The sequence below is a fragment of the Ascidia mentula genome (assembly GCF_947561715.1).
Source record: "Ascidia mentula chromosome 3 unlocalized genomic scaffold, kaAscMent1.1 SUPER_3_unloc_8, whole genome shotgun sequence".
Taxonomy (NCBI): domain Eukaryota; kingdom Metazoa; phylum Chordata; class Ascidiacea; order Phlebobranchia; family Ascidiidae; genus Ascidia; species Ascidia mentula.
The window spans coordinates 1-26741 of record NW_028113732.1 but is presented as its reverse complement, the minus strand read 5'-3'; the positions used below and the strand labels follow the sequence as shown (position 1 = coordinate 26741).

General features: G+C 50.2%; 59 non-coding genes across 59 annotated transcripts; all 59 read left to right on the top strand.

Moving 5' to 3' along the window:
- Positions 1-22: 22 nt before the first annotated feature.
- Positions 23-186, top strand: LOC145917612 (U1 spliceosomal RNA). The gene has a single exon (XR_014405641.1). It is a non-coding gene; the product is annotated as a U1 spliceosomal RNA (small nuclear RNA).
- A 289-nt stretch (positions 187-475) lies between these two features.
- On the top strand, positions 476-673 carry LOC145917584 (U2 spliceosomal RNA). The gene has a single exon (XR_014405615.1). It is a non-coding gene; the product is annotated as a U2 spliceosomal RNA (small nuclear RNA).
- A 265-nt stretch (positions 674-938) lies between these two features.
- Positions 939-1102, top strand: LOC145917611 (U1 spliceosomal RNA). Its single transcript, XR_014405640.1, has one exon. It is a non-coding gene; the product is annotated as a U1 spliceosomal RNA (small nuclear RNA).
- Positions 1103-1391: 289 nt separating this feature from the next.
- On the top strand, positions 1392-1589 carry LOC145917583 (U2 spliceosomal RNA). The gene has a single exon (XR_014405614.1). It is a non-coding gene; the product is annotated as a U2 spliceosomal RNA (small nuclear RNA).
- A 265-nt stretch (positions 1590-1854) lies between these two features.
- LOC145917610 (U1 spliceosomal RNA) lies at positions 1855-2018 on the top strand. The gene has a single exon (XR_014405639.1). It is a non-coding gene; the product is annotated as a U1 spliceosomal RNA (small nuclear RNA).
- A 288-nt stretch (positions 2019-2306) lies between these two features.
- Positions 2307-2504, top strand: LOC145917581 (U2 spliceosomal RNA). Its single transcript, XR_014405613.1, has one exon. It is a non-coding gene; the product is annotated as a U2 spliceosomal RNA (small nuclear RNA).
- A 265-nt stretch (positions 2505-2769) lies between these two features.
- Positions 2770-2933, top strand: LOC145917609 (U1 spliceosomal RNA). The gene has a single exon (XR_014405638.1). It is a non-coding gene; the product is annotated as a U1 spliceosomal RNA (small nuclear RNA).
- Positions 2934-3221: 288 nt separating this feature from the next.
- LOC145917580 (U2 spliceosomal RNA) lies at positions 3222-3419 on the top strand. The gene has a single exon (XR_014405612.1). It is a non-coding gene; the product is annotated as a U2 spliceosomal RNA (small nuclear RNA).
- A 265-nt stretch (positions 3420-3684) lies between these two features.
- Positions 3685-3848, top strand: LOC145917608 (U1 spliceosomal RNA). Its single transcript, XR_014405637.1, has one exon. It is a non-coding gene; the product is annotated as a U1 spliceosomal RNA (small nuclear RNA).
- Positions 3849-4136: 288 nt separating this feature from the next.
- On the top strand, positions 4137-4334 carry LOC145917578 (U2 spliceosomal RNA). The gene has a single exon (XR_014405610.1). It is a non-coding gene; the product is annotated as a U2 spliceosomal RNA (small nuclear RNA).
- Positions 4335-4599: 265 nt separating this feature from the next.
- LOC145917606 (U1 spliceosomal RNA) lies at positions 4600-4763 on the top strand. The gene has a single exon (XR_014405635.1). It is a non-coding gene; the product is annotated as a U1 spliceosomal RNA (small nuclear RNA).
- Positions 4764-5051: 288 nt separating this feature from the next.
- LOC145917577 (U2 spliceosomal RNA) lies at positions 5052-5249 on the top strand. The gene has a single exon (XR_014405609.1). It is a non-coding gene; the product is annotated as a U2 spliceosomal RNA (small nuclear RNA).
- A 265-nt stretch (positions 5250-5514) lies between these two features.
- On the top strand, positions 5515-5678 carry LOC145917605 (U1 spliceosomal RNA). The gene has a single exon (XR_014405634.1). It is a non-coding gene; the product is annotated as a U1 spliceosomal RNA (small nuclear RNA).
- A 288-nt stretch (positions 5679-5966) lies between these two features.
- Positions 5967-6164, top strand: LOC145917576 (U2 spliceosomal RNA). Its single transcript, XR_014405608.1, has one exon. It is a non-coding gene; the product is annotated as a U2 spliceosomal RNA (small nuclear RNA).
- Positions 6165-6429: 265 nt separating this feature from the next.
- On the top strand, positions 6430-6593 carry LOC145917604 (U1 spliceosomal RNA). The gene has a single exon (XR_014405633.1). It is a non-coding gene; the product is annotated as a U1 spliceosomal RNA (small nuclear RNA).
- Positions 6594-6882: 289 nt separating this feature from the next.
- On the top strand, positions 6883-7080 carry LOC145917575 (U2 spliceosomal RNA). Its single transcript, XR_014405607.1, has one exon. It is a non-coding gene; the product is annotated as a U2 spliceosomal RNA (small nuclear RNA).
- Positions 7081-7345: 265 nt separating this feature from the next.
- On the top strand, positions 7346-7509 carry LOC145917603 (U1 spliceosomal RNA). The gene has a single exon (XR_014405632.1). It is a non-coding gene; the product is annotated as a U1 spliceosomal RNA (small nuclear RNA).
- Positions 7510-7797: 288 nt separating this feature from the next.
- LOC145917574 (U2 spliceosomal RNA) lies at positions 7798-7995 on the top strand. The gene has a single exon (XR_014405606.1). It is a non-coding gene; the product is annotated as a U2 spliceosomal RNA (small nuclear RNA).
- Positions 7996-8260: 265 nt separating this feature from the next.
- LOC145917602 (U1 spliceosomal RNA) lies at positions 8261-8424 on the top strand. Its single transcript, XR_014405631.1, has one exon. It is a non-coding gene; the product is annotated as a U1 spliceosomal RNA (small nuclear RNA).
- A 288-nt stretch (positions 8425-8712) lies between these two features.
- LOC145917636 (U2 spliceosomal RNA) lies at positions 8713-8910 on the top strand. Its single transcript, XR_014405663.1, has one exon. It is a non-coding gene; the product is annotated as a U2 spliceosomal RNA (small nuclear RNA).
- A 265-nt stretch (positions 8911-9175) lies between these two features.
- On the top strand, positions 9176-9339 carry LOC145917601 (U1 spliceosomal RNA). The gene has a single exon (XR_014405630.1). It is a non-coding gene; the product is annotated as a U1 spliceosomal RNA (small nuclear RNA).
- Positions 9340-9627: 288 nt separating this feature from the next.
- On the top strand, positions 9628-9825 carry LOC145917635 (U2 spliceosomal RNA). The gene has a single exon (XR_014405662.1). It is a non-coding gene; the product is annotated as a U2 spliceosomal RNA (small nuclear RNA).
- Positions 9826-10090: 265 nt separating this feature from the next.
- LOC145917600 (U1 spliceosomal RNA) lies at positions 10091-10254 on the top strand. The gene has a single exon (XR_014405629.1). It is a non-coding gene; the product is annotated as a U1 spliceosomal RNA (small nuclear RNA).
- A 288-nt stretch (positions 10255-10542) lies between these two features.
- On the top strand, positions 10543-10740 carry LOC145917634 (U2 spliceosomal RNA). The gene has a single exon (XR_014405661.1). It is a non-coding gene; the product is annotated as a U2 spliceosomal RNA (small nuclear RNA).
- A 265-nt stretch (positions 10741-11005) lies between these two features.
- Positions 11006-11169, top strand: LOC145917598 (U1 spliceosomal RNA). Its single transcript, XR_014405628.1, has one exon. It is a non-coding gene; the product is annotated as a U1 spliceosomal RNA (small nuclear RNA).
- A 288-nt stretch (positions 11170-11457) lies between these two features.
- Positions 11458-11655, top strand: LOC145917633 (U2 spliceosomal RNA). The gene has a single exon (XR_014405660.1). It is a non-coding gene; the product is annotated as a U2 spliceosomal RNA (small nuclear RNA).
- A 265-nt stretch (positions 11656-11920) lies between these two features.
- On the top strand, positions 11921-12084 carry LOC145917597 (U1 spliceosomal RNA). The gene has a single exon (XR_014405627.1). It is a non-coding gene; the product is annotated as a U1 spliceosomal RNA (small nuclear RNA).
- Positions 12085-12372: 288 nt separating this feature from the next.
- Positions 12373-12570, top strand: LOC145917632 (U2 spliceosomal RNA). Its single transcript, XR_014405659.1, has one exon. It is a non-coding gene; the product is annotated as a U2 spliceosomal RNA (small nuclear RNA).
- A 265-nt stretch (positions 12571-12835) lies between these two features.
- LOC145917596 (U1 spliceosomal RNA) lies at positions 12836-12999 on the top strand. Its single transcript, XR_014405626.1, has one exon. It is a non-coding gene; the product is annotated as a U1 spliceosomal RNA (small nuclear RNA).
- A 288-nt stretch (positions 13000-13287) lies between these two features.
- On the top strand, positions 13288-13485 carry LOC145917629 (U2 spliceosomal RNA). Its single transcript, XR_014405657.1, has one exon. It is a non-coding gene; the product is annotated as a U2 spliceosomal RNA (small nuclear RNA).
- Positions 13486-13750: 265 nt separating this feature from the next.
- LOC145917594 (U1 spliceosomal RNA) lies at positions 13751-13914 on the top strand. The gene has a single exon (XR_014405624.1). It is a non-coding gene; the product is annotated as a U1 spliceosomal RNA (small nuclear RNA).
- A 288-nt stretch (positions 13915-14202) lies between these two features.
- Positions 14203-14400, top strand: LOC145917628 (U2 spliceosomal RNA). The gene has a single exon (XR_014405656.1). It is a non-coding gene; the product is annotated as a U2 spliceosomal RNA (small nuclear RNA).
- Positions 14401-14665: 265 nt separating this feature from the next.
- LOC145917592 (U1 spliceosomal RNA) lies at positions 14666-14829 on the top strand. Its single transcript, XR_014405623.1, has one exon. It is a non-coding gene; the product is annotated as a U1 spliceosomal RNA (small nuclear RNA).
- A 288-nt stretch (positions 14830-15117) lies between these two features.
- LOC145917627 (U2 spliceosomal RNA) lies at positions 15118-15315 on the top strand. Its single transcript, XR_014405655.1, has one exon. It is a non-coding gene; the product is annotated as a U2 spliceosomal RNA (small nuclear RNA).
- A 265-nt stretch (positions 15316-15580) lies between these two features.
- LOC145917591 (U1 spliceosomal RNA) lies at positions 15581-15744 on the top strand. Its single transcript, XR_014405622.1, has one exon. It is a non-coding gene; the product is annotated as a U1 spliceosomal RNA (small nuclear RNA).
- A 288-nt stretch (positions 15745-16032) lies between these two features.
- Positions 16033-16230, top strand: LOC145917626 (U2 spliceosomal RNA). The gene has a single exon (XR_014405654.1). It is a non-coding gene; the product is annotated as a U2 spliceosomal RNA (small nuclear RNA).
- A 265-nt stretch (positions 16231-16495) lies between these two features.
- On the top strand, positions 16496-16659 carry LOC145917590 (U1 spliceosomal RNA). The gene has a single exon (XR_014405621.1). It is a non-coding gene; the product is annotated as a U1 spliceosomal RNA (small nuclear RNA).
- Positions 16660-16947: 288 nt separating this feature from the next.
- LOC145917625 (U2 spliceosomal RNA) lies at positions 16948-17145 on the top strand. Its single transcript, XR_014405653.1, has one exon. It is a non-coding gene; the product is annotated as a U2 spliceosomal RNA (small nuclear RNA).
- A 265-nt stretch (positions 17146-17410) lies between these two features.
- Positions 17411-17574, top strand: LOC145917589 (U1 spliceosomal RNA). Its single transcript, XR_014405620.1, has one exon. It is a non-coding gene; the product is annotated as a U1 spliceosomal RNA (small nuclear RNA).
- A 288-nt stretch (positions 17575-17862) lies between these two features.
- LOC145917624 (U2 spliceosomal RNA) lies at positions 17863-18060 on the top strand. Its single transcript, XR_014405652.1, has one exon. It is a non-coding gene; the product is annotated as a U2 spliceosomal RNA (small nuclear RNA).
- Positions 18061-18325: 265 nt separating this feature from the next.
- Positions 18326-18489, top strand: LOC145917588 (U1 spliceosomal RNA). The gene has a single exon (XR_014405619.1). It is a non-coding gene; the product is annotated as a U1 spliceosomal RNA (small nuclear RNA).
- A 288-nt stretch (positions 18490-18777) lies between these two features.
- On the top strand, positions 18778-18975 carry LOC145917623 (U2 spliceosomal RNA). The gene has a single exon (XR_014405651.1). It is a non-coding gene; the product is annotated as a U2 spliceosomal RNA (small nuclear RNA).
- A 265-nt stretch (positions 18976-19240) lies between these two features.
- Positions 19241-19404, top strand: LOC145917587 (U1 spliceosomal RNA). Its single transcript, XR_014405618.1, has one exon. It is a non-coding gene; the product is annotated as a U1 spliceosomal RNA (small nuclear RNA).
- A 289-nt stretch (positions 19405-19693) lies between these two features.
- Positions 19694-19891, top strand: LOC145917622 (U2 spliceosomal RNA). The gene has a single exon (XR_014405650.1). It is a non-coding gene; the product is annotated as a U2 spliceosomal RNA (small nuclear RNA).
- Positions 19892-20156: 265 nt separating this feature from the next.
- Positions 20157-20320, top strand: LOC145917586 (U1 spliceosomal RNA). The gene has a single exon (XR_014405617.1). It is a non-coding gene; the product is annotated as a U1 spliceosomal RNA (small nuclear RNA).
- A 288-nt stretch (positions 20321-20608) lies between these two features.
- LOC145917621 (U2 spliceosomal RNA) lies at positions 20609-20806 on the top strand. The gene has a single exon (XR_014405649.1). It is a non-coding gene; the product is annotated as a U2 spliceosomal RNA (small nuclear RNA).
- A 265-nt stretch (positions 20807-21071) lies between these two features.
- On the top strand, positions 21072-21235 carry LOC145917585 (U1 spliceosomal RNA). Its single transcript, XR_014405616.1, has one exon. It is a non-coding gene; the product is annotated as a U1 spliceosomal RNA (small nuclear RNA).
- Positions 21236-21523: 288 nt separating this feature from the next.
- LOC145917620 (U2 spliceosomal RNA) lies at positions 21524-21721 on the top strand. Its single transcript, XR_014405648.1, has one exon. It is a non-coding gene; the product is annotated as a U2 spliceosomal RNA (small nuclear RNA).
- A 265-nt stretch (positions 21722-21986) lies between these two features.
- On the top strand, positions 21987-22150 carry LOC145917579 (U1 spliceosomal RNA). The gene has a single exon (XR_014405611.1). It is a non-coding gene; the product is annotated as a U1 spliceosomal RNA (small nuclear RNA).
- A 288-nt stretch (positions 22151-22438) lies between these two features.
- On the top strand, positions 22439-22636 carry LOC145917618 (U2 spliceosomal RNA). The gene has a single exon (XR_014405646.1). It is a non-coding gene; the product is annotated as a U2 spliceosomal RNA (small nuclear RNA).
- Positions 22637-22901: 265 nt separating this feature from the next.
- LOC145917630 (U1 spliceosomal RNA) lies at positions 22902-23065 on the top strand. The gene has a single exon (XR_014405658.1). It is a non-coding gene; the product is annotated as a U1 spliceosomal RNA (small nuclear RNA).
- A 288-nt stretch (positions 23066-23353) lies between these two features.
- Positions 23354-23551, top strand: LOC145917617 (U2 spliceosomal RNA). The gene has a single exon (XR_014405645.1). It is a non-coding gene; the product is annotated as a U2 spliceosomal RNA (small nuclear RNA).
- A 265-nt stretch (positions 23552-23816) lies between these two features.
- On the top strand, positions 23817-23980 carry LOC145917619 (U1 spliceosomal RNA). The gene has a single exon (XR_014405647.1). It is a non-coding gene; the product is annotated as a U1 spliceosomal RNA (small nuclear RNA).
- Positions 23981-24268: 288 nt separating this feature from the next.
- Positions 24269-24466, top strand: LOC145917616 (U2 spliceosomal RNA). The gene has a single exon (XR_014405644.1). It is a non-coding gene; the product is annotated as a U2 spliceosomal RNA (small nuclear RNA).
- A 265-nt stretch (positions 24467-24731) lies between these two features.
- LOC145917607 (U1 spliceosomal RNA) lies at positions 24732-24895 on the top strand. Its single transcript, XR_014405636.1, has one exon. It is a non-coding gene; the product is annotated as a U1 spliceosomal RNA (small nuclear RNA).
- Positions 24896-25183: 288 nt separating this feature from the next.
- On the top strand, positions 25184-25381 carry LOC145917614 (U2 spliceosomal RNA). The gene has a single exon (XR_014405643.1). It is a non-coding gene; the product is annotated as a U2 spliceosomal RNA (small nuclear RNA).
- A 265-nt stretch (positions 25382-25646) lies between these two features.
- Positions 25647-25810, top strand: LOC145917595 (U1 spliceosomal RNA). Its single transcript, XR_014405625.1, has one exon. It is a non-coding gene; the product is annotated as a U1 spliceosomal RNA (small nuclear RNA).
- Positions 25811-26097: 287 nt separating this feature from the next.
- LOC145917613 (U2 spliceosomal RNA) lies at positions 26098-26295 on the top strand. Its single transcript, XR_014405642.1, has one exon. It is a non-coding gene; the product is annotated as a U2 spliceosomal RNA (small nuclear RNA).
- Positions 26296-26560: 265 nt separating this feature from the next.
- On the top strand, positions 26561-26724 carry LOC145917573 (U1 spliceosomal RNA). Its single transcript, XR_014405605.1, has one exon. It is a non-coding gene; the product is annotated as a U1 spliceosomal RNA (small nuclear RNA).
- Positions 26725-26741: the final 17 nt, after the last annotated feature.

Genomic DNA, 26741 nt, shown 5'->3' with positions numbered 1-26741 from the left:
CTCTCAAGAAGCTGTGCAAAGCATACTTACCTGACGGGGGCCTTCACCGTGATCAGGCCGGCGGTGGGCCCAGGGCGAGGCTTAGCCATTGCACTTAGGCTTAGCTGACCCTTGCGATTACCCCAAATGTGGGTAACTCGGCCGTACAATTTCTGCTAGTGGGGACTGCGTTCGCGCTATCCCCGTCTTTTACTAATCCTCTGATGTAGAGCAAAACGTAAGGTAGAAACGAAGTTTCTACGGGGGGGATTCGCCTGTTACGGTCAGGAGGAGTCGTGTCGGGGGTTGGGAGGTGGGTCATGGGTCCGTTTGTGACGTCATGTGGTGAACAAACTAATTTGAATGGCCTGCCAAAAACGGTAGGAAAAAAACCAGGAAATTTTTTTTTTTTTTTTCATTTTTCACCGGAATAAAATTTGGCAGCAAATGCGAGACGGACTCTTCCGGACGTTGCGGACTCAGTGGATGTTGCGGCATCGCTTCTCGGCTCTTTAGAGCTAAGATCAAGTGTAGTATCTGTTCTTCTCAGTTTAATACCTGGGACGCAAGCGATTCGCTTGCATGTCTTTGTATTAACCTGATTTTTGGACAGGGGGCACGGTGCCGGAGCTTGCTTCGACCTGCCCACGGGTTGTCCTGGTATTGCACTACCTCCAGGCACGGCCCACATTCCCACACATGTGGGAATAACCATCTGTTAATCATTCGCAAAACAATTGCACGAAACAGCGGTGCATCCCATGAGTGCGTGTGTGTCGTCTGTATGCACACGCCAAGGAAAGAGAGGTAGAGAGGGAGGACGGGAGAGCAATTAATTTAACGGCACATTTGGTTGTTGTGCTTGTCGGAGACCAGATAAAACAAGCCGTGAAATGCACAATGCGGCAAACACAAGGACGGACGACAAAAATGCTACCTCTCAAGAAGCTGTGCAAAGCATACTTACCTGACGGGGGCCTTCACCGTGATCAGGCCGGCGGTGGGCCCAGGGCGAGGCTTAGCCATTGCACTTAGGCTTAGCTGACCCTTGCGATTACCCCAAATGTGGGTAACTCGGCCGTACAATTTCTGCTAGTGGGGACTGCGTTCGCGCTATCCCCGTCTTTTACTAATCCTCTGATGTAGAGCAAAACGTAAGGTAGAAACGAAGTTTCTACGGGGGGGATTCGCCTGTTACGGTCAGGAGGAGTCGTGTCGGGGGTTGGGAGGTGGGTCATGGGTCCGTTTGTGACGTCATGTGGTGAACAAACTAATTTGAATGGCCTGCCAAAAACGGTAGGAAAAAAACCAGGAAATTTTTTTTTTTTTTTTCATTTTTCACCGGAATAAAATTTGGCAGCAAATGCGAGACGGACTCTTCCGGACGTTGCGGACTCAGTGGATGTTGCGGCATCGCTTCTCGGCTCTTTAGAGCTAAGATCAAGTGTAGTATCTGTTCTTCTCAGTTTAATACCTGGGACGCAAGCGATTCGCTTGCATGTCTTTGTATTAACCTGATTTTTGGACAGGGGGCACGGTGCCGGAGCTTGCTTCGACCTGCCCACGGGTTGTCCTGGTATTGCACTACCTCCAGGCACGGCCCACATTCCCACACATGTGGGAATAACCATCTGTTAATCATTCGCAAAACAATTGCACGAAACAGCGGTGCATCCCATGAGTGCGTGTGTGTCGTCTGTATGCACACGCCAAGGAAAGAGAGGTAGAGAGGGAGGACGGGAGAGCAATTAATTTAACGGCACATTTGGTTGTTGTGCTTGTCGGAGACCAGATAAAACAAGCCGTGAAATGCACAATGCGGCAAACACAAGGACGGACGACAAAAATGCTACCTCTCAAGAAGCTGTGCAAAGCATACTTACCTGACGGGGGCCTTCACCGTGATCAGGCCGGCGGTGGGCCCAGGGCGAGGCTTAGCCATTGCACTTAGGCTTAGCTGACCCTTGCGATTACCCCAAATGTGGGTAACTCGGCCGTACAATTTCTGCTAGTGGGGACTGCGTTCGCGCTATCCCCGTCTTTTACTAATCCTCTGATGTAGAGCAAAACGTAAGGTAGAAACGAAGTTTCTACGGGGGGGATTCGCCTGTTACGGTCAGGAGGAGTCGTGTCGGGGGTTGGGAGGTGGGTCATGGGTCCGTTTGTGACGTCATGTGGTGAACAAACTAATTTGAATGGCCTGCCAAAAACGGTAGGAAAAAAACCAGGAAATTTTTTTTTTTTTTTCATTTTTCACCGGAATAAAATTTGGCAGCAAATGCGAGACGGACTCTTCCGGACGTTGCGGACTCAGTGGATGTTGCGGCATCGCTTCTCGGCTCTTTAGAGCTAAGATCAAGTGTAGTATCTGTTCTTCTCAGTTTAATACCTGGGACGCAAGCGATTCGCTTGCATGTCTTTGTATTAACCTGATTTTTGGACAGGGGGCACGGTGCCGGAGCTTGCTTCGACCTGCCCACGGGTTGTCCTGGTATTGCACTACCTCCAGGCACGGCCCACATTCCCACACATGTGGGAATAACCATCTGTTAATCATTCGCAAAACAATTGCACGAAACAGCGGTGCATCCCATGAGTGCGTGTGTGTCGTCTGTATGCACACGCCAAGGAAAGAGAGGTAGAGAGGGAGGACGGGAGAGCAATTAATTTAACGGCACATTTGGTTGTTGTGCTTGTCGGAGACCAGATAAAACAAGCCGTGAAATGCACAATGCGGCAAACACAAGGACGGACGACAAAAATGCTACCTCTCAAGAAGCTGTGCAAAGCATACTTACCTGACGGGGGCCTTCACCGTGATCAGGCCGGCGGTGGGCCCAGGGCGAGGCTTAGCCATTGCACTTAGGCTTAGCTGACCCTTGCGATTACCCCAAATGTGGGTAACTCGGCCGTACAATTTCTGCTAGTGGGGACTGCGTTCGCGCTATCCCCGTCTTTTACTAATCCTCTGATGTAGAGCAAAACGTAAGGTAGAAACGAAGTTTCTACGGGGGGGATTCGCCTGTTACGGTCAGGAGGAGTCGTGTCGGGGGTTGGGAGGTGGGTCATGGGTCCGTTTGTGACGTCATGTGGTGAACAAACTAATTTGAATGGCCTGCCAAAAACGGTAGGAAAAAAACCAGGAAATTTTTTTTTTTTTTTCATTTTTCACCGGAATAAAATTTGGCAGCAAATGCGAGACGGACTCTTCCGGACGTTGCGGACTCAGTGGATGTTGCGGCATCGCTTCTCGGCTCTTTAGAGCTAAGATCAAGTGTAGTATCTGTTCTTCTCAGTTTAATACCTGGGACGCAAGCGATTCGCTTGCATGTCTTTGTATTAACCTGATTTTTGGACAGGGGGCACGGTGCCGGAGCTTGCTTCGACCTGCCCACGGGTTGTCCTGGTATTGCACTACCTCCAGGCACGGCCCACATTCCCACACATGTGGGAATAACCATCTGTTAATCATTCGCAAAACAATTGCACGAAACAGCGGTGCATCCCATGAGTGCGTGTGTGTCGTCTGTATGCACACGCCAAGGAAAGAGAGGTAGAGAGGGAGGACGGGAGAGCAATTAATTTAACGGCACATTTGGTTGTTGTGCTTGTCGGAGACCAGATAAAACAAGCCGTGAAATGCACAATGCGGCAAACACAAGGACGGACGACAAAAATGCTACCTCTCAAGAAGCTGTGCAAAGCATACTTACCTGACGGGGGCCTTCACCGTGATCAGGCCGGCGGTGGGCCCAGGGCGAGGCTTAGCCATTGCACTTAGGCTTAGCTGACCCTTGCGATTACCCCAAATGTGGGTAACTCGGCCGTACAATTTCTGCTAGTGGGGACTGCGTTCGCGCTATCCCCGTCTTTTACTAATCCTCTGATGTAGAGCAAAACGTAAGGTAGAAACGAAGTTTCTACGGGGGGGATTCGCCTGTTACGGTCAGGAGGAGTCGTGTCGGGGGTTGGGAGGTGGGTCATGGGTCCGTTTGTGACGTCATGTGGTGAACAAACTAATTTGAATGGCCTGCCAAAAACGGTAGGAAAAAAACCAGGAAATTTTTTTTTTTTTTTCATTTTTCACCGGAATAAAATTTGGCAGCAAATGCGAGACGGACTCTTCCGGACGTTGCGGACTCAGTGGATGTTGCGGCATCGCTTCTCGGCTCTTTAGAGCTAAGATCAAGTGTAGTATCTGTTCTTCTCAGTTTAATACCTGGGACGCAAGCGATTCGCTTGCATGTCTTTGTATTAACCTGATTTTTGGACAGGGGGCACGGTGCCGGAGCTTGCTTCGACCTGCCCACGGGTTGTCCTGGTATTGCACTACCTCCAGGCACGGCCCACATTCCCACACATGTGGGAATAACCATCTGTTAATCATTCGCAAAACAATTGCACGAAACAGCGGTGCATCCCATGAGTGCGTGTGTGTCGTCTGTATGCACACGCCAAGGAAAGAGAGGTAGAGAGGGAGGACGGGAGAGCAATTAATTTAACGGCACATTTGGTTGTTGTGCTTGTCGGAGACCAGATAAAACAAGCCGTGAAATGCACAATGCGGCAAACACAAGGACGGACGACAAAAATGCTACCTCTCAAGAAGCTGTGCAAAGCATACTTACCTGACGGGGGCCTTCACCGTGATCAGGCCGGCGGTGGGCCCAGGGCGAGGCTTAGCCATTGCACTTAGGCTTAGCTGACCCTTGCGATTACCCCAAATGTGGGTAACTCGGCCGTACAATTTCTGCTAGTGGGGACTGCGTTCGCGCTATCCCCGTCTTTTACTAATCCTCTGATGTAGAGCAAAACGTAAGGTAGAAACGAAGTTTCTACGGGGGGGATTCGCCTGTTACGGTCAGGAGGAGTCGTGTCGGGGGTTGGGAGGTGGGTCATGGGTCCGTTTGTGACGTCATGTGGTGAACAAACTAATTTGAATGGCCTGCCAAAAACGGTAGGAAAAAAACCAGGAAATTTTTTTTTTTTTTTCATTTTTCACCGGAATAAAATTTGGCAGCAAATGCGAGACGGACTCTTCCGGACGTTGCGGACTCAGTGGATGTTGCGGCATCGCTTCTCGGCTCTTTAGAGCTAAGATCAAGTGTAGTATCTGTTCTTCTCAGTTTAATACCTGGGACGCAAGCGATTCGCTTGCATGTCTTTGTATTAACCTGATTTTTGGACAGGGGGCACGGTGCCGGAGCTTGCTTCGACCTGCCCACGGGTTGTCCTGGTATTGCACTACCTCCAGGCACGGCCCACATTCCCACACATGTGGGAATAACCATCTGTTAATCATTCGCAAAACAATTGCACGAAACAGCGGTGCATCCCATGAGTGCGTGTGTGTCGTCTGTATGCACACGCCAAGGAAAGAGAGGTAGAGAGGGAGGACGGGAGAGCAATTAATTTAACGGCACATTTGGTTGTTGTGCTTGTCGGAGACCAGATAAAACAAGCCGTGAAATGCACAATGCGGCAAACACAAGGACGGACGACAAAAATGCTACCTCTCAAGAAGCTGTGCAAAGCATACTTACCTGACGGGGGCCTTCACCGTGATCAGGCCGGCGGTGGGCCCAGGGCGAGGCTTAGCCATTGCACTTAGGCTTAGCTGACCCTTGCGATTACCCCAAATGTGGGTAACTCGGCCGTACAATTTCTGCTAGTGGGGACTGCGTTCGCGCTATCCCCGTCTTTTACTAATCCTCTGATGTAGAGCAAAACGTAAGGTAGAAACGAAGTTTCTACGGGGGGGATTCGCCTGTTACGGTCAGGAGGAGTCGTGTCGGGGGTTGGGAGGTGGGTCATGGGTCCGTTTGTGACGTCATGTGGTGAACAAACTAATTTGAATGGCCTGCCAAAAACGGTAGGAAAAAAACCAGGAAATTTTTTTTTTTTTTTCATTTTTCACCGGAATAAAATTTGGCAGCAAATGCGAGACGGACTCTTCCGGACGTTGCGGACTCAGTGGATGTTGCGGCATCGCTTCTCGGCTCTTTAGAGCTAAGATCAAGTGTAGTATCTGTTCTTCTCAGTTTAATACCTGGGACGCAAGCGATTCGCTTGCATGTCTTTGTATTAACCTGATTTTTGGACAGGGGGCACGGTGCCGGAGCTTGCTTCGACCTGCCCACGGGTTGTCCTGGTATTGCACTACCTCCAGGCACGGCCCACATTCCCACACATGTGGGAATAACCATCTGTTAATCATTCGCAAAACAATTGCACGAAACAGCGGTGCATCCCATGAGTGCGTGTGTGTCGTCTGTATGCACACGCCAAGGAAAGAGAGGTAGAGAGGGAGGACGGGAGAGCAATTAATTTAACGGCACATTTGGTTGTTGTGCTTGTCGGAGACCAGATAAAACAAGCCGTGAAATGCACAATGCGGCAAACACAAGGACGGACGACAAAAATGCTACCTCTCAAGAAGCTGTGCAAAGCATACTTACCTGACGGGGGCCTTCACCGTGATCAGGCCGGCGGTGGGCCCAGGGCGAGGCTTAGCCATTGCACTTAGGCTTAGCTGACCCTTGCGATTACCCCAAATGTGGGTAACTCGGCCGTACAATTTCTGCTAGTGGGGACTGCGTTCGCGCTATCCCCGTCTTTTACTAATCCTCTGATGTAGAGCAAAACGTAAGGTAGAAACGAAGTTTCTACGGGGGGGATTCGCCTGTTACGGTCAGGAGGAGTCGTGTCGGGGGTTGGGAGGTGGGTCATGGGTCCGTTTGTGACGTCATGTGGTGAACAAACTAATTTGAATGGCCTGCCAAAAACGGTAGGAAAAAAACCAGGAAATTTTTTTTTTTTTTTCATTTTTCACACGGAATAAAATTTGGCAGCAAATGCGAGACGGACTCTTCCGGACGTTGCGGACTCAGTGGATGTTGCGGCATCGCTTCTCGGCTCTTTAGAGCTAAGATCAAGTGTAGTATCTGTTCTTCTCAGTTTAATACCTGGGACGCAAGCGATTCGCTTGCATGTCTTTGTATTAACCTGATTTTTGGACAGGGGGCACGGTGCCGGAGCTTGCTTCGACCTGCCCACGGGTTGTCCTGGTATTGCACTACCTCCAGGCACGGCCCACATTCCCACACATGTGGGAATAACCATCTGTTAATCATTCGCAAAACAATTGCACGAAACAGCGGTGCATCCCATGAGTGCGTGTGTGTCGTCTGTATGCACACGCCAAGGAAAGAGAGGTAGAGAGGGAGGACGGGAGAGCAATTAATTTAACGGCACATTTGGTTGTTGTGCTTGTCGGAGACCAGATAAAACAAGCCGTGAAATGCACAATGCGGCAAACACAAGGACGGACGACAAAAATGCTACCTCTCAAGAAGCTGTGCAAAGCATACTTACCTGACGGGGGCCTTCACCGTGATCAGGCCGGCGGTGGGCCCAGGGCGAGGCTTAGCCATTGCACTTAGGCTTAGCTGACCCTTGCGATTACCCCAAATGTGGGTAACTCGGCCGTACAATTTCTGCTAGTGGGGACTGCGTTCGCGCTATCCCCGTCTTTTACTAATCCTCTGATGTAGAGCAAAACGTAAGGTAGAAACGAAGTTTCTACGGGGGGGATTCGCCTGTTACGGTCAGGAGGAGTCGTGTCGGGGGTTGGGAGGTGGGTCATGGGTCCGTTTGTGACGTCATGTGGTGAACAAACTAATTTGAATGGCCTGCCAAAAACGGTAGGAAAAAAACCAGGAAATTTTTTTTTTTTTTTCATTTTTCACCGGAATAAAATTTGGCAGCAAATGCGAGACGGACTCTTCCGGACGTTGCGGACTCAGTGGATGTTGCGGCATCGCTTCTCGGCTCTTTAGAGCTAAGATCAAGTGTAGTATCTGTTCTTCTCAGTTTAATACCTGGGACGCAAGCGATTCGCTTGCATGTCTTTGTATTAACCTGATTTTTGGACAGGGGGCACGGTGCCGGAGCTTGCTTCGACCTGCCCACGGGTTGTCCTGGTATTGCACTACCTCCAGGCACGGCCCACATTCCCACACATGTGGGAATAACCATCTGTTAATCATTCGCAAAACAATTGCACGAAACAGCGGTGCATCCCATGAGTGCGTGTGTGTCGTCTGTATGCACACGCCAAGGAAAGAGAGGTAGAGAGGGAGGACGGGAGAGCAATTAATTTAACGGCACATTTGGTTGTTGTGCTTGTCGGAGACCAGATAAAACAAGCCGTGAAATGCACAATGCGGCAAACACAAGGACGGACGACAAAAATGCTACCTCTCAAGAAGCTGTGCAAAGCATACTTACCTGACGGGGGCCTTCACCGTGATCAGGCCGGCGGTGGGCCCAGGGCGAGGCTTAGCCATTGCACTTAGGCTTAGCTGACCCTTGCGATTACCCCAAATGTGGGTAACTCGGCCGTACAATTTCTGCTAGTGGGGACTGCGTTCGCGCTATCCCCGTCTTTTACTAATCCTCTGATGTAGAGCAAAACGTAAGGTAGAAACGAAGTTTCTACGGGGGGGATTCGCCTGTTACGGTCAGGAGGAGTCGTGTCGGGGGTTGGGAGGTGGGTCATGGGTCCGTTTGTGACGTCATGTGGTGAACAAACTAATTTGAATGGCCTGCCAAAAACGGTAGGAAAAAAACCAGGAAATTTTTTTTTTTTTTTCATTTTTCACCGGAATAAAATTTGGCAGCAAATGCGAGACGGACTCTTCCGGACGTTGCGGACTCAGTGGATGTTGCGGCATCGCTTCTCGGCTCTTTAGAGCTAAGATCAAGTGTAGTATCTGTTCTTCTCAGTTTAATACCTGGGACGCAAGCGATTCGCTTGCATGTCTTTGTATTAACCTGATTTTTGGACAGGGGGCACGGTGCCGGAGCTTGCTTCGACCTGCCCACGGGTTGTCCTGGTATTGCACTACCTCCAGGCACGGCCCACATTCCCACACATGTGGGAATAACCATCTGTTAATCATTCGCAAAACAATTGCACGAAACAGCGGTGCATCCCATGAGTGCGTGTGTGTCGTCTGTATGCACACGCCAAGGAAAGAGAGGTAGAGAGGGAGGACGGGAGAGCAATTAATTTAACGGCACATTTGGTTGTTGTGCTTGTCGGAGACCAGATAAAACAAGCCGTGAAATGCACAATGCGGCAAACACAAGGACGGACGACAAAAATGCTACCTCTCAAGAAGCTGTGCAAAGCATACTTACCTGACGGGGGCCTTCACCGTGATCAGGCCGGCGGTGGGCCCAGGGCGAGGCTTAGCCATTGCACTTAGGCTTAGCTGACCCTTGCGATTACCCCAAATGTGGGTAACTCGGCCGTACAATTTCTGCTAGTGGGGACTGCGTTCGCGCTATCCCCGTCTTTTACTAATCCTCTGATGTAGAGCAAAACGTAAGGTAGAAACGAAGTTTCTACGGGGGGGATTCGCCTGTTACGGTCAGGAGGAGTCGTGTCGGGGGTTGGGAGGTGGGTCATGGGTCCGTTTGTGACGTCATGTGGTGAACAAACTAATTTGAATGGCCTGCCAAAAACGGTAGGAAAAAAACCAGGAAATTTTTTTTTTTTTTTCATTTTTCACCGGAATAAAATTTGGCAGCAAATGCGAGACGGACTCTTCCGGACGTTGCGGACTCAGTGGATGTTGCGGCATCGCTTCTCGGCTCTTTAGAGCTAAGATCAAGTGTAGTATCTGTTCTTCTCAGTTTAATACCTGGGACGCAAGCGATTCGCTTGCATGTCTTTGTATTAACCTGATTTTTGGACAGGGGGCACGGTGCCGGAGCTTGCTTCGACCTGCCCACGGGTTGTCCTGGTATTGCACTACCTCCAGGCACGGCCCACATTCCCACACATGTGGGAATAACCATCTGTTAATCATTCGCAAAACAATTGCACGAAACAGCGGTGCATCCCATGAGTGCGTGTGTGTCGTCTGTATGCACACGCCAAGGAAAGAGAGGTAGAGAGGGAGGACGGGAGAGCAATTAATTTAACGGCACATTTGGTTGTTGTGCTTGTCGGAGACCAGATAAAACAAGCCGTGAAATGCACAATGCGGCAAACACAAGGACGGACGACAAAAATGCTACCTCTCAAGAAGCTGTGCAAAGCATACTTACCTGACGGGGGCCTTCACCGTGATCAGGCCGGCGGTGGGCCCAGGGCGAGGCTTAGCCATTGCACTTAGGCTTAGCTGACCCTTGCGATTACCCCAAATGTGGGTAACTCGGCCGTACAATTTCTGCTAGTGGGGACTGCGTTCGCGCTATCCCCGTCTTTTACTAATCCTCTGATGTAGAGCAAAACGTAAGGTAGAAACGAAGTTTCTACGGGGGGGATTCGCCTGTTACGGTCAGGAGGAGTCGTGTCGGGGGTTGGGAGGTGGGTCATGGGTCCGTTTGTGACGTCATGTGGTGAACAAACTAATTTGAATGGCCTGCCAAAAACGGTAGGAAAAAAACCAGGAAATTTTTTTTTTTTTTTCATTTTTCACCGGAATAAAATTTGGCAGCAAATGCGAGACGGACTCTTCCGGACGTTGCGGACTCAGTGGATGTTGCGGCATCGCTTCTCGGCTCTTTAGAGCTAAGATCAAGTGTAGTATCTGTTCTTCTCAGTTTAATACCTGGGACGCAAGCGATTCGCTTGCATGTCTTTGTATTAACCTGATTTTTGGACAGGGGGCACGGTGCCGGAGCTTGCTTCGACCTGCCCACGGGTTGTCCTGGTATTGCACTACCTCCAGGCACGGCCCACATTCCCACACATGTGGGAATAACCATCTGTTAATCATTCGCAAAACAATTGCACGAAACAGCGGTGCATCCCATGAGTGCGTGTGTGTCGTCTGTATGCACACGCCAAGGAAAGAGAGGTAGAGAGGGAGGACGGGAGAGCAATTAATTTAACGGCACATTTGGTTGTTGTGCTTGTCGGAGACCAGATAAAACAAGCCGTGAAATGCACAATGCGGCAAACACAAGGACGGACGACAAAAATGCTACCTCTCAAGAAGCTGTGCAAAGCATACTTACCTGACGGGGGCCTTCACCGTGATCAGGCCGGCGGTGGGCCCAGGGCGAGGCTTAGCCATTGCACTTAGGCTTAGCTGACCCTTGCGATTACCCCAAATGTGGGTAACTCGGCCGTACAATTTCTGCTAGTGGGGACTGCGTTCGCGCTATCCCCGTCTTTTACTAATCCTCTGATGTAGAGCAAAACGTAAGGTAGAAACGAAGTTTCTACGGGGGGGATTCGCCTGTTACGGTCAGGAGGAGTCGTGTCGGGGGTTGGGAGGTGGGTCATGGGTCCGTTTGTGACGTCATGTGGTGAACAAACTAATTTGAATGGCCTGCCAAAAACGGTAGGAAAAAAACCAGGAAATTTTTTTTTTTTTTTCATTTTTCACCGGAATAAAATTTGGCAGCAAATGCGAGACGGACTCTTCCGGACGTTGCGGACTCAGTGGATGTTGCGGCATCGCTTCTCGGCTCTTTAGAGCTAAGATCAAGTGTAGTATCTGTTCTTCTCAGTTTAATACCTGGGACGCAAGCGATTCGCTTGCATGTCTTTGTATTAACCTGATTTTTGGACAGGGGGCACGGTGCCGGAGCTTGCTTCGACCTGCCCACGGGTTGTCCTGGTATTGCACTACCTCCAGGCACGGCCCACATTCCCACACATGTGGGAATAACCATCTGTTAATCATTCGCAAAACAATTGCACGAAACAGCGGTGCATCCCATGAGTGCGTGTGTGTCGTCTGTATGCACACGCCAAGGAAAGAGAGGTAGAGAGGGAGGACGGGAGAGCAATTAATTTAACGGCACATTTGGTTGTTGTGCTTGTCGGAGACCAGATAAAACAAGCCGTGAAATGCACAATGCGGCAAACACAAGGACGGACGACAAAAATGCTACCTCTCAAGAAGCTGTGCAAAGCATACTTACCTGACGGGGGCCTTCACCGTGATCAGGCCGGCGGTGGGCCCAGGGCGAGGCTTAGCCATTGCACTTAGGCTTAGCTGACCCTTGCGATTACCCCAAATGTGGGTAACTCGGCCGTACAATTTCTGCTAGTGGGGACTGCGTTCGCGCTATCCCCGTCTTTTACTAATCCTCTGATGTAGAGCAAAACGTAAGGTAGAAACGAAGTTTCTACGGGGGGGATTCGCCTGTTACGGTCAGGAGGAGTCGTGTCGGGGGTTGGGAGGTGGGTCATGGGTCCGTTTGTGACGTCATGTGGTGAACAAACTAATTTGAATGGCCTGCCAAAAACGGTAGGAAAAAAACCAGGAAATTTTTTTTTTTTTTTCATTTTTCACCGGAATAAAATTTGGCAGCAAATGCGAGACGGACTCTTCCGGACGTTGCGGACTCAGTGGATGTTGCGGCATCGCTTCTCGGCTCTTTAGAGCTAAGATCAAGTGTAGTATCTGTTCTTCTCAGTTTAATACCTGGGACGCAAGCGATTCGCTTGCATGTCTTTGTATTAACCTGATTTTTGGACAGGGGGCACGGTGCCGGAGCTTGCTTCGACCTGCCCACGGGTTGTCCTGGTATTGCACTACCTCCAGGCACGGCCCACATTCCCACACATGTGGGAATAACCATCTGTTAATCATTCGCAAAACAATTGCACGAAACAGCGGTGCATCCCATGAGTGCGTGTGTGTCGTCTGTATGCACACGCCAAGGAAAGAGAGGTAGAGAGGGAGGACGGGAGAGCAATTAATTTAACGGCACATTTGGTTGTTGTGCTTGTCGGAGACCAGATAAAACAAGCCGTGAAATGCACAATGCGGCAAACACAAGGACGGACGACAAAAATGCTACCTCTCAAGAAGCTGTGCAAAGCATACTTACCTGACGGGGGCCTTCACCGTGATCAGGCCGGCGGTGGGCCCAGGGCGAGGCTTAGCCATTGCACTTAGGCTTAGCTGACCCTTGCGATTACCCCAAATGTGGGTAACTCGGCCGTACAATTTCTGCTAGTGGGGACTGCGTTCGCGCTATCCCCGTCTTTTACTAATCCTCTGATGTAGAGCAAAACGTAAGGTAGAAACGAAGTTTCTACGGGGGGGATTCGCCTGTTACGGTCAGGAGGAGTCGTGTCGGGGGTTGGGAGGTGGGTCATGGGTCCGTTTGTGACGTCATGTGGTGAACAAACTAATTTGAATGGCCTGCCAAAAACGGTAGGAAAAAAACCAGGAAATTTTTTTTTTTTTTTCATTTTTCACCGGAATAAAATTTGGCAGCAAATGCGAGACGGACTCTTCCGGACGTTGCGGACTCAGTGGATGTTGCGGCATCGCTTCTCGGCTCTTTAGAGCTAAGATCAAGTGTAGTATCTGTTCTTCTCAGTTTAATACCTGGGACGCAAGCGATTCGCTTGCATGTCTTTGTATTAACCTGATTTTTGGACAGGGGGCACGGTGCCGGAGCTTGCTTCGACCTGCCCACGGGTTGTCCTGGTATTGCACTACCTCCAGGCACGGCCCACATTCCCACACATGTGGGAATAACCATCTGTTAATCATTCGCAAAACAATTGCACGAAACAGCGGTGCATCCCATGAGTGCGTGTGTGTCGTCTGTATGCACACGCCAAGGAAAGAGAGGTAGAGAGGGAGGACGGGAGAGCAATTAATTTAACGGCACATTTGGTTGTTGTGCTTGTCGGAGACCAGATAAAACAAGCCGTGAAATGCACAATGCGGCAAACACAAGGACGGACGACAAAAATGCTACCTCTCAAGAAGCTGTGCAAAGCATACTTACCTGACGGGGGCCTTCACCGTGATCAGGCCGGCGGTGGGCCCAGGGCGAGGCTTAGCCATTGCACTTAGGCTTAGCTGACCCTTGCGATTACCCCAAATGTGGGTAACTCGGCCGTACAATTTCTGCTAGTGGGGACTGCGTTCGCGCTATCCCCGTCTTTTACTAATCCTCTGATGTAGAGCAAAACGTAAGGTAGAAACGAAGTTTCTACGGGGGGGATTCGCCTGTTACGGTCAGGAGGAGTCGTGTCGGGGGTTGGGAGGTGGGTCATGGGTCCGTTTGTGACGTCATGTGGTGAACAAACTAATTTGAATGGCCTGCCAAAAACGGTAGGAAAAAAACCAGGAAATTTTTTTTTTTTTTTCATTTTTCACCGGAATAAAATTTGGCAGCAAATGCGAGACGGACTCTTCCGGACGTTGCGGACTCAGTGGATGTTGCGGCATCGCTTCTCGGCTCTTTAGAGCTAAGATCAAGTGTAGTATCTGTTCTTCTCAGTTTAATACCTGGGACGCAAGCGATTCGCTTGCATGTCTTTGTATTAACCTGATTTTTGGACAGGGGGCACGGTGCCGGAGCTTGCTTCGACCTGCCCACGGGTTGTCCTGGTATTGCACTACCTCCAGGCACGGCCCACATTCCCACACATGTGGGAATAACCATCTGTTAATCATTCGCAAAACAATTGCACGAAACAGCGGTGCATCCCATGAGTGCGTGTGTGTCGTCTGTATGCACACGCCAAGGAAAGAGAGGTAGAGAGGGAGGACGGGAGAGCAATTAATTTAACGGCACATTTGGTTGTTGTGCTTGTCGGAGACCAGATAAAACAAGCCGTGAAATGCACAATGCGGCAAACACAAGGACGGACGACAAAAATGCTACCTCTCAAGAAGCTGTGCAAAGCATACTTACCTGACGGGGGCCTTCACCGTGATCAGGCCGGCGGTGGGCCCAGGGCGAGGCTTAGCCATTGCACTTAGGCTTAGCTGACCCTTGCGATTACCCCAAATGTGGGTAACTCGGCCGTACAATTTCTGCTAGTGGGGACTGCGTTCGCGCTATCCCCGTCTTTTACTAATCCTCTGATGTAGAGCAAAACGTAAGGTAGAAACGAAGTTTCTACGGGGGGGATTCGCCTGTTACGGTCAGGAGGAGTCGTGTCGGGGGTTGGGAGGTGGGTCATGGGTCCGTTTGTGACGTCATGTGGTGAACAAACTAATTTGAATGGCCTGCCAAAAACGGTAGGAAAAAAACCAGGAAATTTTTTTTTTTTTTTCATTTTTCACCGGAATAAAATTTGGCAGCAAATGCGAGACGGACTCTTCCGGACGTTGCGGACTCAGTGGATGTTGCGGCATCGCTTCTCGGCTCTTTAGAGCTAAGATCAAGTGTAGTATCTGTTCTTCTCAGTTTAATACCTGGGACGCAAGCGATTCGCTTGCATGTCTTTGTATTAACCTGATTTTTGGACAGGGGGCACGGTGCCGGAGCTTGCTTCGACCTGCCCACGGGTTGTCCTGGTATTGCACTACCTCCAGGCACGGCCCACATTCCCACACATGTGGGAATAACCATCTGTTAATCATTCGCAAAACAATTGCACGAAACAGCGGTGCATCCCATGAGTGCGTGTGTGTCGTCTGTATGCACACGCCAAGGAAAGAGAGGTAGAGAGGGAGGACGGGAGAGCAATTAATTTAACGGCACATTTGGTTGTTGTGCTTGTCGGAGACCAGATAAAACAAGCCGTGAAATGCACAATGCGGCAAACACAAGGACGGACGACAAAAATGCTACCTCTCAAGAAGCTGTGCAAAGCATACTTACCTGACGGGGGCCTTCACCGTGATCAGGCCGGCGGTGGGCCCAGGGCGAGGCTTAGCCATTGCACTTAGGCTTAGCTGACCCTTGCGATTACCCCAAATGTGGGTAACTCGGCCGTACAATTTCTGCTAGTGGGGACTGCGTTCGCGCTATCCCCGTCTTTTACTAATCCTCTGATGTAGAGCAAAACGTAAGGTAGAAACGAAGTTTCTACGGGGGGGATTCGCCTGTTACGGTCAGGAGGAGTCGTGTCGGGGGTTGGGAGGTGGGTCATGGGTCCGTTTGTGACGTCATGTGGTGAACAAACTAATTTGAATGGCCTGCCAAAAACGGTAGGAAAAAAACCAGGAAATTTTTTTTTTTTTTTCATTTTTCACCGGAATAAAATTTGGCAGCAAATGCGAGACGGACTCTTCCGGACGTTGCGGACTCAGTGGATGTTGCGGCATCGCTTCTCGGCTCTTTAGAGCTAAGATCAAGTGTAGTATCTGTTCTTCTCAGTTTAATACCTGGGACGCAAGCGATTCGCTTGCATGTCTTTGTATTAACCTGATTTTTGGACAGGGGGCACGGTGCCGGAGCTTGCTTCGACCTGCCCACGGGTTGTCCTGGTATTGCACTACCTCCAGGCACGGCCCACATTCCCACACATGTGGGAATAACCATCTGTTAATCATTCGCAAAACAATTGCACGAAACAGCGGTGCATCCCATGAGTGCGTGTGTGTCGTCTGTATGCACACGCCAAGGAAAGAGAGGTAGAGAGGGAGGACGGGAGAGCAATTAATTTAACGGCACATTTGGTTGTTGTGCTTGTCGGAGACCAGATAAAACAAGCCGTGAAATGCACAATGCGGCAAACACAAGGACGGACGACAAAAATGCTACCTCTCAAGAAGCTGTGCAAAGCATACTTACCTGACGGGGGCCTTCACCGTGATCAGGCCGGCGGTGGGCCCAGGGCGAGGCTTAGCCATTGCACTTAGGCTTAGCTGACCCTTGCGATTACCCCAAATGTGGGTAACTCGGCCGTACAATTTCTGCTAGTGGGGACTGCGTTCGCGCTATCCCCGTCTTTTACTAATCCTCTGATGTAGAGCAAAACGTAAGGTAGAAACGAAGTTTCTACGGGGGGGATTCGCCTGTTACGGTCAGGAGGAGTCGTGTCGGGGGTTGGGAGGTGGGTCATGGGTCCGTTTGTGACGTCATGTGGTGAACAAACTAATTTGAATGGCCTGCCAAAAACGGTAGGAAAAAAACCAGGAAATTTTTTTTTTTTTTTCATTTTTCACCGGAATAAAATTTGGCAGCAAATGCGAGACGGACTCTTCCGGACGTTGCGGACTCAGTGGATGTTGCGGCATCGCTTCTCGGCTCTTTAGAGCTAAGATCAAGTGTAGTATCTGTTCTTCTCAGTTTAATACCTGGGACGCAAGCGATTCGCTTGCATGTCTTTGTATTAACCTGATTTTTGGACAGGGGGCACGGTGCCGGAGCTTGCTTCGACCTGCCCACGGGTTGTCCTGGTATTGCACTACCTCCAGGCACGGCCCACATTCCCACACATGTGGGAATAACCATCTGTTAATCATTCGCAAAACAATTGCACGAAACAGCGGTGCATCCCATGAGTGCGTGTGTGTCGTCTGTATGCACACGCCAAGGAAAGAGAGGTAGAGAGGGAGGACGGGAGAGCAATTAATTTAACGGCACATTTGGTTGTTGTGCTTGTCGGAGACCAGATAAAACAAGCCGTGAAATGCACAATGCGGCAAACACAAGGACGGACGACAAAAATGCTACCTCTCAAGAAGCTGTGCAAAGCATACTTACCTGACGGGGGCCTTCACCGTGATCAGGCCGGCGGTGGGCCCAGGGCGAGGCTTAGCCATTGCACTTAGGCTTAGCTGACCCTTGCGATTACCCCAAATGTGGGTAACTCGGCCGTACAATTTCTGCTAGTGGGGACTGCGTTCGCGCTATCCCCGTCTTTTACTAATCCTCTGATGTAGAGCAAAACGTAAGGTAGAAACGAAGTTTCTACGGGGGGGATTCGCCTGTTACGGTCAGGAGGAGTCGTGTCGGGGGTTGGGAGGTGGGTCATGGGTCCGTTTGTGACGTCATGTGGTGAACAAACTAATTTGAATGGCCTGCCAAAAACGGTAGGAAAAAAACCAGGAAATTTTTTTTTTTTTTTCATTTTTCACCGGAATAAAATTTGGCAGCAAATGCGAGACGGACTCTTCCGGACGTTGCGGACTCAGTGGATGTTGCGGCATCGCTTCTCGGCTCTTTAGAGCTAAGATCAAGTGTAGTATCTGTTCTTCTCAGTTTAATACCTGGGACGCAAGCGATTCGCTTGCATGTCTTTGTATTAACCTGATTTTTGGACAGGGGGCACGGTGCCGGAGCTTGCTTCGACCTGCCCACGGGTTGTCCTGGTATTGCACTACCTCCAGGCACGGCCCACATTCCCACACATGTGGGAATAACCATCTGTTAATCATTCGCAAAACAATTGCACGAAACAGCGGTGCATCCCATGAGTGCGTGTGTGTCGTCTGTATGCACACGCCAAGGAAAGAGAGGTAGAGAGGGAGGACGGGAGAGCAATTAATTTAACGGCACATTTGGTTGTTGTGCTTGTCGGAGACCAGATAAAACAAGCCGTGAAATGCACAATGCGGCAAACACAAGGACGGACGACAAAAATGCTACCTCTCAAGAAGCTGTGCAAAGCATACTTACCTGACGGGGGCCTTCACCGTGATCAGGCCGGCGGTGGGCCCAGGGCGAGGCTTAGCCATTGCACTTAGGCTTAGCTGACCCTTGCGATTACCCCAAATGTGGGTAACTCGGCCGTACAATTTCTGCTAGTGGGGACTGCGTTCGCGCTATCCCCGTCTTTTACTAATCCTCTGATGTAGAGCAAAACGTAAGGTAGAAACGAAGTTTCTACGGGGGGGATTCGCCTGTTACGGTCAGGAGGAGTCGTGTCGGGGGTTGGGAGGTGGGTCATGGGTCCGTTTGTGACGTCATGTGGTGAACAAACTAATTTGAATGGCCTGCCAAAAACGGTAGGAAAAAAACCAGGAAATTTTTTTTTTTTTTTCATTTTTCACCGGAATAAAATTTGGCAGCAAATGCGAGACGGACTCTTCCGGACGTTGCGGACTCAGTGGATGTTGCGGCATCGCTTCTCGGCTCTTTAGAGCTAAGATCAAGTGTAGTATCTGTTCTTCTCAGTTTAATACCTGGGACGCAAGCGATTCGCTTGCATGTCTTTGTATTAACCTGATTTTTGGACAGGGGGCACGGTGCCGGAGCTTGCTTCGACCTGCCCACGGGTTGTCCTGGTATTGCACTACCTCCAGGCACGGCCCACATTCCCACACATGTGGGAATAACCATCTGTTAATCATTCGCAAAACAATTGCACGAAACAGCGGTGCATCCCATGAGTGCGTGTGTGTCGTCTGTATGCACACGCCAAGGAAAGAGAGGTAGAGAGGGAGGACGGGAGAGCAATTAATTTAACGGCACATTTGGTTGTTGTGCTTGTCGGAGACCAGATAAAACAAGCCGTGAAATGCACAATGCGGCAAACACAAGGACGGACGACAAAAATGCTACCTCTCAAGAAGCTGTGCAAAGCATACTTACCTGACGGGGGCCTTCACCGTGATCAGGCCGGCGGTGGGCCCAGGGCGAGGCTTAGCCATTGCACTTAGGCTTAGCTGACCCTTGCGATTACCCCAAATGTGGGTAACTCGGCCGTACAATTTCTGCTAGTGGGGACTGCGTTCGCGCTATCCCCGTCTTTTACTAATCCTCTGATGTAGAGCAAAACGTAAGGTAGAAACGAAGTTTCTACGGGGGGGATTCGCCTGTTACGGTCAGGAGGAGTCGTGTCGGGGGTTGGGAGGTGGGTCATGGGTCCGTTTGTGACGTCATGTGGTGAACAAACTAATTTGAATGGCCTGCCAAAAACGGTAGGAAAAAAACCAGGAAATTTTTTTTTTTTTTTCATTTTCTCACCGGAATAAAATTTGGCAGCAAATGCGAGACGGACTCTTCCGGACGTTGCGGACTCAGTGGATGTTGCGGCATCGCTTCTCGGCTCTTTAGAGCTAAGATCAAGTGTAGTATCTGTTCTTCTCAGTTTAATACCTGGGACGCAAGCGATTCGCTTGCATGTCTTTGTATTAACCTGATTTTTGGACAGGGGGCACGGTGCCGGAGCTTGCTTCGACCTGCCCACGGGTTGTCCTGGTATTGCACTACCTCCAGGCACGGCCCACATTCCCACACATGTGGGAATAACCATCTGTTAATCATTCGCAAAACAATTGCACGAAACAGCGGTGCATCCCATGAGTGCGTGTGTGTCGTCTGTATGCACACGCCAAGGAAAGAGAGGTAGAGAGGGAGGACGGGAGAGCAATTAATTTAACGGCACATTTGGTTGTTGTGCTTGTCGGAGACCAGATAAAACAAGCCGTGAAATGCACAATGCGGCAAACACAAGGACGGACGACAAAAATGCTACCTCTCAAGAAGCTGTGCAAAGCATACTTACCTGACGGGGGCCTTCACCGTGATCAGGCCGGCGGTGGGCCCAGGGCGAGGCTTAGCCATTGCACTTAGGCTTAGCTGACCCTTGCGATTACCCCAAATGTGGGTAACTCGGCCGTACAATTTCTGCTAGTGGGGACTGCGTTCGCGCTATCCCCGTCTTTTACTAATCCTCTGATGTAGAGCAAAACGTAAGGTAGAAACGAAGTTTCTACGGGGGGGATTCGCCTGTTACGGTCAGGAGGAGTCGTGTCGGGGGTTGGGAGGTGGGTCATGGGTCCGTTTGTGACGTCATGTGGTGAACAAACTAATTTGAATGGCCTGCCAAAAACGGTAGGAAAAAAACCAGGAAATTTTTTTTTTTTTTTCATTTTTCACCGGAATAAAATTTGGCAGCAAATGCGAGACGGACTCTTCCGGACGTTGCGGACTCAGTGGATGTTGCGGCATCGCTTCTCGGCTCTTTAGAGCTAAGATCAAGTGTAGTATCTGTTCTTCTCAGTTTAATACCTGGGACGCAAGCGATTCGCTTGCATGTCTTTGTATTAACCTGATTTTTGGACAGGGGGCACGGTGCCGGAGCTTGCTTCGACCTGCCCACGGGTTGTCCTGGTATTGCACTACCTCCAGGCACGGCCCACATTCCCACACATGTGGGAATAACCATCTGTTAATCATTCGCAAAACAATTGCACGAAACAGCGGTGCATCCCATGAGTGCGTGTGTGTCGTCTGTATGCACACGCCAAGGAAAGAGAGGTAGAGAGGGAGGACGGGAGAGCAATTAATTTAACGGCACATTTGGTTGTTGTGCTTGTCGGAGACCAGATAAAACAAGCCGTGAAATGCACAATGCGGCAAACACAAGGACGGACGACAAAAATGCTACCTCTCAAGAAGCTGTGCAAAGCATACTTACCTGACGGGGGCCTTCACCGTGATCAGGCCGGCGGTGGGCCCAGGGCGAGGCTTAGCCATTGCACTTAGGCTTAGCTGACCCTTGCGATTACCCCAAATGTGGGTAACTCGGCCGTACAATTTCTGCTAGTGGGGACTGCGTTCGCGCTATCCCCGTCTTTTACTAATCCTCTGATGTAGAGCAAAACGTAAGGTAGAAACGAAGTTTCTACGGGGGGGATTCGCCTGTTACGGTCAGGAGGAGTCGTGTCGGGGGTTGGGAGGTGGGTCATGGGTCCGTTTGTGACGTCATGTGGTGAACAAACTAATTTGAATGGCCTGCCAAAAACGGTAGGAAAAAAACCAGGAAATTTTTTTTTTTTTTTCATTTTTCACCGGAATAAAATTTGGCAGCAAATGCGAGACGGACTCTTCCGGACGTTGCGGACTCAGTGGATGTTGCGGCATCGCTTCTCGGCTCTTTAGAGCTAAGATCAAGTGTAGTATCTGTTCTTCTCAGTTTAATACCTGGGACGCAAGCGATTCGCTTGCATGTCTTTGTATTAACCTGATTTTTGGACAGGGGGCACGGTGCCGGAGCTTGCTTCGACCTGCCCACGGGTTGTCCTGGTATTGCACTACCTCCAGGCACGGCCCACATTCCCACACATGTGGGAATAACCATCTGTTAATCATTCGCAAAACAATTGCACGAAACAGCGGTGCATCCCATGAGTGCGTGTGTGTCGTCTGTATGCACACGCCAAGGAAAGAGAGGTAGAGAGGGAGGACGGGAGAGCAATTAATTTAACGGCACATTTGGTTGTTGTGCTTGTCGGAGACCAGATAAAACAAGCCGTGAAATGCACAATGCGGCAAACACAAGGACGGACGACAAAAATGCTACCTCTCAAGAAGCTGTGCAAAGCATACTTACCTGACGGGGGCCTTCACCGTGATCAGGCCGGCGGTGGGCCCAGGGCGAGGCTTAGCCATTGCACTTAGGCTTAGCTGACCCTTGCGATTACCCCAAATGTGGGTAACTCGGCCGTACAATTTCTGCTAGTGGGGACTGCGTTCGCGCTATCCCCGTCTTTTACTAATCCTCTGATGTAGAGCAAAACGTAAGGTAGAAACGAAGTTTCTACGGGGGGGATTCGCCTGTTACGGTCAGGAGGAGTCGTGTCGGGGGTTGGGAGGTGGGTCATGGGTCCGTTTGTGACGTCATGTGGTGAACAAACTAATTTGAATGGCCTGCCAAAAACGGTAGGAAAAAAACCAGGAAATTTTTTTTTTTTTTTCATTTTTCACCGGAATAAAATTTGGCAGCAAATGCGAGACGGACTCTTCCGGACGTTGCGGACTCAGTGGATGTTGCGGCATCGCTTCTCGGCTCTTTAGAGCTAAGATCAAGTGTAGTATCTGTTCTTCTCAGTTTAATACCTGGGACGCAAGCGATTCGCTTGCATGTCTTTGTATTAACCTGATTTTTGGACAGGGGGCACGGTGCCGGAGCTTGCTTCGACCTGCCCACGGGTTGTCCTGGTATTGCACTACCTCCAGGCACGGCCCACATTCCCACACATGTGGGAATAACCATCTGTTAATCATTCGCAAAACAATTGCACGAAACAGCGGTGCATCCCATGAGTGCGTGTGTGTCGTCTGTATGCACACGCCAAGGAAAGAGAGGTAGAGAGGGAGGACGGGAGAGCAATTAATTTAACGGCACATTTGGTTGTTGTGCTTGTCGGAGACCAGATAAAACAAGCCGTGAAATGCACAATGCGGCAAACACAAGGACGGACGACAAAAATGCTACCTCTCAAGAAGCTGTGCAAAGCATACTTACCTGACGGGGGCCTTCACCGTGATCAGGCCGGCGGTGGGCCCAGGGCGAGGCTTAGCCATTGCACTTAGGCTTAGCTGACCCTTGCGATTACCCCAAATGTGGGTAACTCGGCCGTACAATTTCTGCTAGTGGGGACTGCGTTCGCGCTATCCCCGTCTTTTACTAATCCTCTGATGTAGAGCAAAACGTAAGGTAGAAACGAAGTTTCTACGGGGGGGATTCGCCTGTTACGGTCAGGAGGAGTCGTGTCGGGGGTTGGGAGGTGGGTCATGGGTCCGTTTGTGACGTCATGTGGTGAACAAACTAATTTGAATGGCCTGCCAAAAACGGTAGGAAAAAAACCAGGAAATTTTTTTTTTTTTTTCATTTTTCACCGGAATAAAATTTGGCAGCAAATGCGAGACGGACTCTTCCGGACGTTGCGGACTCAGTGGATGTTGCGGCATCGCTTCTCGGCTCTTTAGAGCTAAGATCAAGTGTAGTATCTGTTCTTCTCAGTTTAATACCTGGGACGCAAGCGATTCGCTTGCATGTCTTTGTATTAACCTGATTTTTGGACAGGGGGCACGGTGCCGGAGCTTGCTTCGACCTGCCCACGGGTTGTCCTGGTATTGCACTACCTCCAGGCACGGCCCACATTCCCACACATGTGGGAATAACCATCTGTTAATCATTCGCAAAACAATTGCACGAAACAGCGGTGCATCCCATGAGTGCGTGTGTGTCGTCTGTATGCACACGCCAAGGAAAGAGAGGTAGAGAGGGAGGACGGGAGAGCAATTAATTTAACGGCACATTTGGTTGTTGTGCTTGTCGGAGACCAGATAAAACAAGCCGTGAAATGCACAATGCGGCAAACACAAGGACGGACGACAAAAATGCTACCTCTCAAGAAGCTGTGCAAAGCATACTTACCTGACGGGGGCCTTCACCGTGATCAGGCCGGCGGTGGGCCCAGGGCGAGGCTTAGCCATTGCACTTAGGCTTAGCTGACCCTTGCGATTACCCCAAATGTGGGTAACTCGGCCGTACAATTTCTGCTAGTGGGGACTGCGTTCGCGCTATCCCCGTCTTTTACTAATCCTCTGATGTAGAGCAAAACGTAAGGTAGAAACGAAGTTTCTACGGGGGGGATTCGCCTGTTACGGTCAGGAGGAGTCGTGTCGGGGGTTGGGAGGTGGGTCATGGGTCCGTTTGTGACGTCATGTGGTGAACAAACTAATTTGAATGGCCTGCCAAAAACGGTAGGAAAAAAACCAGGAAATTTTTTTTTTTTTTTCATTTTTCACCGGAATAAAATTTGGCAGCAAATGCGAGACGGACTCTTCCGGACGTTGCGGACTCAGTGGATGTTGCGGCATCGCTTCTCGGCTCTTTAGAGCTAAGATCAAGTGTAGTATCTGTTCTTCTCAGTTTAATACCTGGGACGCAAGCGATTCGCTTGCATGTCTTTGTATTAACCTGATTTTTGGACAGGGGGCACGGTGCCGGAGCTTGCTTCGACCTGCCCACGGGTTGTCCTGGTATTGCACTACCTCCAGGCACGGCCCACATTCCCACACATGTGGGAATAACCATCTGTTAATCATTCGCAAAACAATTGCACGAAACAGCGGTGCATCCCATGAGTGCGTGTGTGTCGTCTGTATGCACACGCCAAGGAAAGAGAGGTAGAGAGGGAGGACGGGAGAGCAATTAATTTAACGGCACATTTGGTTGTTGTGCTTGTCGGAGACCAGATAAAACAAGCCGTGAAATGCACAATGCGGCAAACACAAGGACGGACGACAAAAATGCTACCTCTCAAGAAGCTGTGCAAAGCATACTTACCTGACGGGGGCCTTCACCGTGATCAGGCCGGCGGTGGGCCCAGGGCGAGGCTTAGCCATTGCACTTAGGCTTAGCTGACCCTTGCGATTACCCCAAATGTGGGTAACTCGGCCGTACAATTTCTGCTAGTGGGGACTGCGTTCGCGCTATCCCCGTCTTTTACTAATCCTCTGATGTAGAGCAAAACGTAAGGTAGAAACGAAGTTTCTACGGGGGGGATTCGCCTGTTACGGTCAGGAGGAGTCGTGTCGGGGGTTGGGAGGTGGGTCATGGGTCCGTTTGTGACGTCATGTGGTGAACAAACTAATTTGAATGGCCTGCCAAAAACGGTAGGAAAAAAACCAGGAAATTTTTTTTTTTTTTTCATTTTTCACCGGAATAAAATTTGGCAGCAAATGCGAGACGGACTCTTCCGGACGTTGCGGACTCAGTGGATGTTGCGGCATCGCTTCTCGGCTCTTTAGAGCTAAGATCAAGTGTAGTATCTGTTCTTCTCAGTTTAATACCTGGGACGCAAGCGATTCGCTTGCATGTCTTTGTATTAACCTGATTTTTGGACAGGGGGCACGGTGCCGGAGCTTGCTTCGACCTGCCCACGGGTTGTCCTGGTATTGCACTACCTCCAGGCACGGCCCACATTCCCACACATGTGGGAATAACCATCTGTTAATCATTCGCAAAACAATTGCACGAAACAGCGGTGCATCCCATGAGTGCGTGTGTGTCGTCTGTATGCACACGCCAAGGAAAGAGAGGTAGAGAGGGAGGACGGGAGAGCAATTAATTTAACGGCACATTTGGTTGTTGTGCTTGTCGGAGACCAGATAAAACAAGCCGTGAAATGCACAATGCGGCAAACACAAGGACGGACGACAAAAATGCTACCTCTCAAGAAGCTGTGCAAAGCATACTTACCTGACGGGGGCCTTCACCGTGATCAGGCCGGCGGTGGGCCCAGGGCGAGGCTTAGCCATTGCACTTAGGCTTAGCTGACCCTTGCGATTACCCCAAATGTGGGTAACTCGGCCGTACAATTTCTGCTAGTGGGGACTGCGTTCGCGCTATCCCCGTCTTTTACTAATCCTCTGATGTAGAGCAAAACGTAAGGTAGAAACGAAGTTTCTACGGGGGGGATTCGCCTGTTACGGTCAGGAGGAGTCGTGTCGGGGGTTGGGAGGTGGGTCATGGGTCCGTTTGTGACGTCATGTGGTGAACAAACTAATTTGAATGGCCTGCCAAAAACGGTAGGAAAAAAACCAGGAAATTTTTTTTTTTTTTCATTTTTCACCGGAATAAAATTTGGCAGCAAATGCGAGACGGACTCTTCCGGACGTTGCGGACTCAGTGGATGTTGCGGCATCGCTTCTCGGCTCTTTAGAGCTAAGATCAAGTGTAGTATCTGTTCTTCTCAGTTTAATACCTGGGACGCAAGCGATTCGCTTGCATGTCTTTGTATTAACCTGATTTTTGGACAGGGGGCACGGTGCCGGAGCTTGCTTCGACCTGCCCACGGGTTGTCCTGGTATTGCACTACCTCCAGGCACGGCCCACATTCCCACACATGTGGGAATAACCATCTGTTAATCATTCGCAAAACAATTGCACGAAACAGCGGTGCATCCCATGAGTGCGTGTGTGTCGTCTGTATGCACACGCCAAGGAAAGAGAGGTAGAGAGGGAGGACGGGAGAGCAATTAATTTAACGGCACATTTGGTTGTTGTGCTTGTCGGAGACCAGATAAAACAAGCCGTGAAATGCACAATGCGGCAAACACAAGGACGGACGACAAAAATGCTACCTCTCAAGAAGCTGTGCAAAGCATACTTACCTGACGGGGGCCTTCACCGTGATCAGGCCGGCGGTGGGCCCAGGGCGAGGCTTAGCCATTGCACTTAGGCTTAGCTGACCCTTGCGATTACCCCAAATGTGGGTAACTCGGCCGTACAATTTCTGCTAGTGGGGACTGCGTTCGCGCTATCCCCGTCTTTTACTAATCCTCTG